The following is a 6,000-nucleotide window of genomic DNA, read 5'->3' as shown; positions in this document are numbered from 1 at the left end:
ACTTTGTGATTGATGTCTGATGACCTTCTCGTAGATGAAGTTGACTTTGACCGGGGGAATGATTGGTTCGGGTAGACTTAGGCTTGAAATGTGATTATGTTAGTGTTTGAGGATTGAAGATTTGAAGGTGTTCTAGTGAAGAGGTTATTTAGAGCTTGCTTTGAGCTTATGTTAGTAAAAGAAGATGATGTTTGTGCTTGGTCCTAAGCAAGTGCAAGTTTTTGGAGAACACTCTAGCCATCAAGTGCAAATTCAGGGAAGGTATCAATTTGTGCCCAAACTTTTTGCGCTTTGGCATTGTTCACTTATTTGTTCTCTATCTCCAAAACTTGTTTCGTCGATTTGTTTGCTTGAGGACAAGCAAAGATTCAAATGTAGGGGGTTTGATATCGCTCCATTTATATATGTTTTATCTCGCGATATCTCCCTCACTTTGCTCTGTTTTTGATGATCTTGGAGCCTATTTTGTGTGCTATTGAGCTAAATGGTAATTTGGGGGCTAAGGACTTGATTTGGTGTAAAATTGACCAAATCTTGGGCAAAATTGGCTAAGGAAATGCCAAGTGCAGGATTCAGCTCAAAAAGTGCCGCTCCTTAACTCATAGCACCGCTCCTGTGGAGCAAAAGCGCCGCACCAACATAAAAATCGACGTTCTTATGCACGTTTTGGCTCCATTTTACATCAGTGAGCAAAAGCGTCGTTCCTATAGCCAAAAGCGCCGCTCCTATCCAGACAAAAGTGGCGCTCCTATAGCAAAAGCGCCGCCCCTGAATGTTTCCAAAAGCGGCGTTCCTGATCAAAAGCGCCGCTCCTCACTTAAGCCAAAAGCGCCGCTCCTGAGTCAAAAGTGGTGCTCATGTCGCTGTTTCAGCCCAGACTTTCAGCACTATAAAAGGAACAAGATTAGATCATTTTTCATATGTATCTTTAGAGAGCAGCTACCACAACTCCGATTTTCACCTACAAAACCCTAATTTCATCATCCATTGGTGTTTAAAAGTGGATTCAAGGAAGCTAGCTCAAGATTCATCTTAGATTTACTCTAGATCTTCATCTTTTACATTTTGGGTTGTAATCTCCACTTTTCTTCATTTTACTTTGCATTAATTACTTGTAATAACTTTAAGATGATGATTGTTTATGTTTCTTTGCTTATTATTAGTTTGATCTTAGCCATGATTGGCTAAATCTCTTGTGTTTGCTTATCTATGAATCTCTAATGCAAGTGTTTGCCCCAAATTCAATTGAATAATATTGTTTGAATGAATTACATGATCATGTGTTATTGGGTTAGCTAAAGATCCATTGCTATGAGTTTGTTTTAGGCTTTACTTTGATTACATATGTTGAGTAGCTCTCTTAGTGATTTGAGAAGTGAATCAATGTGTGCTTCAATACCTTGGGTGATCTAGACAACTAGTTTAGGAATTTCAAGTGATTGTGTTCTTAATTTAGGTTGGTTTTCAATTAGCCTTTAGTCAACATAGTAGTGCCGATTATCTTAAGTGATTTCGATAGTTGGGGGTTTTAAGTGATTTCAACCCAAGTATAATCTCAATAACCAAGCATGCCTAACTTGATCTAGAATACAATGCTTATGCGAATTCGCGGAGTGTTATTTGATTTAAGGTTTAGTAGTGATGTGATATCGGCTAAAAAGTCACGTTTTCACCCCGGTATTAAAGGCCAAAAACAAGAAAGATTCAAACTTCATCGGCAAAATACCCACTTCATCGGTTAGAATTGAAGAACAAGTAATTACGAAGACGGTGCAAAAAGAATCAAGAGAATCAGAGCTAAAACGAAGATTCTAGAGCGAAAACGGTGAAAGACAAGAAAAATCAAGTTACGATCCAGGGAACCAGGCAAGCCAAACGGCCTGCCAAATGCCCTCAGCAAATGGCCTCGTTAAACGGCTTGCCTTGGCAAACGGCCCCTGCAAACAGCCTACCAAACGGCCTGCCAGCCATTTGCAGGGAAATTTTAAGCTTATTTAAAGGGTCTTTGTCTTTCATTCCAAACACACACTTCAATTCACTTCTTTCTCTCTCTCTCTCTTGTACAATATTAGTCATACGTTCAAGGTCTTCGACTCCGTGAGGGGAAACCTAGTACCCGGAGAAGAACGCCGAAGATTGTATTAGGAGCGATTTGGAGTCTTGAAGTTGTCACTTTTGTATTCAGAACTCGTTTAATCTACTGGTACTTCTATCCCTTGTCTTTATATAATGTCTTCCATTATTATGCTTTATGATATTGTTGTCATGATTAGCGAGTAGTTATCTTTAGTGTATGTTATGACGTAATCCGTTATAATGCCGAAATTATATTATGGTTCGTTCCACAGGGAGCTAGTGATACGTACTATATTTTTAACAACTATATATATATATGTGTATATATATATATGTGTGTATATATATATATATATATATATATGTGTATATATATATATATATATATATATATATATATATATATAGAGGTAGTATTATTATTATTATAAAAGGGGGGTTGTACCGTTTAATGACCGGTTTGTCGATTTTATATTTTAAGCGTAAAGATAAATGACGATAATTAAAGTTCGTAAAATAAATAACAATATTAAAATGACAATAAATAAAATGATAGTAAATGAAAGTGCGATAGAATATGAAATAAAACAATTATGCTTATTTAAACTTCCGTAACCATGATGTTTGACGTTTTGATTTTAATTTATTACTCTGGGTTAATTGTCCTTTGTCCTGGATTATTTGAAACCTATCTGGTTTTTGTCCATAATAGTTCATCGGTCATAATTATAAAATGCTCGTCAAATTAACCTTATTCCCGAAGTCAAATATTCCAACTAATTAGGGATTCGAACTGTAACAAGGTTTTAATACTTTTATTAATGATTACACTAGGTTATCGACTGCGTATAATCCAAGGTTTTAATACTTTATTAACAATTACACCAATTACCCTTATATGTAATCCACCCCTGTTATAATTAGTCCATGATACATTAATTTATTCACTTGGCCATAATGAATAATAAATTACCCAATCCAATTGATTAAATTAAATGATTTGTAAAAGATGTCGTATAAACGTCACTAAATAGGACATGCATAGCCATTTAATAATTATTAGATTAACTAATTTAAAGATAGGTTCGATAGATTCCAATGAGTTGTCATTCAATTAGACAATACCCCCCATCTATTAATAGTCCATAGTCCAATGTTCACAAGTGTCGGTCTTTTATCCTAACCCAAATTATGGTACAAAATCCAATAACCCCATTTTAATATTTAGTCCAACATCACGATTACTTCGGCTCAAATAAGCATAATAATAACTTAGTTACGAGACATTAATTTAAAAGGGAAGAACATAGCTTACAGTGGTGATTAATCGCGTAGCGTTACACGGACAGAGTTCCGACTTACAAAACCTTAAAACATTTCTTACATTAACCCAATTATTATTAAACTTAATTTAAACTTAATATTATAAATATAAATATATATTACATTGATCAGAGGAAGGAAAAGAAAAAGATGTGTATATTTTGGCCAGAAAACATTCCAATTTATAGATGTGGCCAGCCTCCTGAGGCCATGCGATCGCATTAAATTCCCCCTTCCTGGCCATGCGATCGCATGGCCAGCCTGTCCAGCGTACAACCTTCAATTAAACGTGGGCGGCTTTCTTTAAAATAATATATAATATAATATATATAATTTTATATAATTATATATATTATATTATATTATATTCTTGTGCCTAGTTGACTGGTAATTTTAGGTCCGTTGACTCGCGCGTTGATGCTCGGTTCATGTCTCAGTTTCGGATTTTCGAACGCCTTTTCGTATGATTTAATATCTTGTACTTTACATTTCGCAACTTGTAATTTGCACAAAAAATAATTTTTCTTAACTCCCAAAATCCGCGCAAGTCTTTTAACTCACTTTTTAGGACACTTTTGAGTGCACTATGGCTTAAAGGACCCTTTTCCAGTTTTAGTGGCACTTTTTCTTCAATTCTTTAATCTTCGTGCTTCGTCTTCGTATTTATTTATTTAAACGATTACAACTTAAAAATAGAACAATTACAACTAAAAATATTACATATTGGAACGATATTGCGCCTAAATATATGTTCATTTAGAGCACTATCAAATATCCCCACACTTGAGCATTGCTTGTCCTCAAGCAATACAGAACTTGAAATAAAATCACACTTCACTCGAATCACTTTTTATTATCACACTTTATACATCAGTGATTTTAGTACGGTGGTATAAACAATGATAGTAAAGATGTGGTTTACAATTCCACATGACTATGAAAATTTAGATCCTTTAAGGAAATTGGATCTTTATGAAAACTTTTGATCTTTTGAAAATTCAAGCTAGATTTTATCTCAAGCAAGTTTTCCTGAATAACCCTTCACCGGTGTTTGCAAAATATTTTTGTGGGTTTTGTGGGTTTCATATATTTAAAATTTTAGCTCAAAACTTATGGTTTTGTGTCACCCACTTGCTAATCCTTGTATTAGGAAAGCAACACGTCCAGTATACTTGCTCCGTATATTACCTTTCGGTAAACTACCGTCCGGTTGTAAAGGAAAGCGTTGAACAAGCAACTGTTAAGGCAATGTCTAATGACATACAGATGTTCAAGGTCTGCTACGTGTCGGATGCAATTACTATCCTTTGTAGGAGCAATAGCAAAGATCACCATATAATTTTTCGGTCTGGCACAAGGTCCTGTCTTTGACCATGCTATGCAACCACCGTTCTTACGGTTGACACCCGATTTGGTTCAGGTGACCTAATGAATTCCGATGAATTCTCGGGATTTTACGTTCAATGGTAATGAACGCATTGAAAATAGGTTTTCAGAAAACAAATCGGTTTTAATTTGATCAAAATATTTTCTCGTTCAAGCTTGAGTTTAGATATCATCGAATTCCATGAGTTTGTATTTCTCAATCTTTAAGGTCAATCTCAAGGATTGAGTAATATCAGTCTTAAAAGCTGATTTTTAATCTTTAAGGAGATTATCCTTTCCGGGGGTCTGATTCATTAGTCTTATCAAGCTAATTTGCACGGTGCCCTCCCCATTTTACGAGACAGATCCTCTCATGGTTAGGATAAGTCTGACCACATGGCGACCCTGTTTGATGCTGAGGTCCGTGGATTTCTAGCTGATTTTCGAGAAAACTTTTCAAGGTTTTTCGTAGACTCTACAACTGGTCTGGACGACAACTTCCTAACCTAAATCAAGAAGCGCGTGTCTTTTTCGGAAGACTTTACTTCCTTTTAATGATGGAATTGATTCATCGTGTAGATCCATCTTTCTTTCAAATATATTACAGTAAATCGGGTAAAACTGATTAGTTTAGTCCAAAACAAAAGTACCTACAATAATCTTGTACAAAAATATGTGATATCTGTTTTAAAGAACTTGGTGCATTCTTCCCACACTTAGCTTTTATTTTATTTCTTTCTTTGCCTTTTTATTCTATTCTATTTCATTTTGAATGAATTCTAGCATTTTGGGTTGTTTCTCAATTTATGTCTTTTCCGAGGTAACAATAATTTCGGTATTATCACCTAGTTTTATCATTCATAAATATGTATAAACATGATTTTGATTTCATTTAGTTGAAATTTTTTCAAATTTTCACAAAATTTGGCAATTAAATCAAGTGTAAACCCGAGAGAATTTATAACCCTTCCCCACACTTGAGATCATGCAATGCCCTCATTTGCATGAAATCAGACTATAATTATAAATTCGTGAGGGCGATTAGTGTAGAAAAGTGATTAAAAATACCGAGTTTGCAAACATATTGTTTTATATCACATTTGATATTTTGCGTGTTGTCGTTAAAATTAGTAGCTTTTGCTGAACTTATTGACAGTCTTTGAAAGTGCGTTATTTTACCTTGTTTTGTATACAACATAAAATACAAATACATATATACATATTTTTGAAGTTGGG

Source organism: Rutidosis leptorrhynchoides, chromosome 2 (genome assembly GCF_046630445.1).
Source record: "Rutidosis leptorrhynchoides isolate AG116_Rl617_1_P2 chromosome 2, CSIRO_AGI_Rlap_v1, whole genome shotgun sequence".
Taxonomy (NCBI): domain Eukaryota; kingdom Viridiplantae; phylum Streptophyta; class Magnoliopsida; order Asterales; family Asteraceae; genus Rutidosis; species Rutidosis leptorrhynchoides.
Note: the sequence above shows the minus strand (reverse complement) of the source record.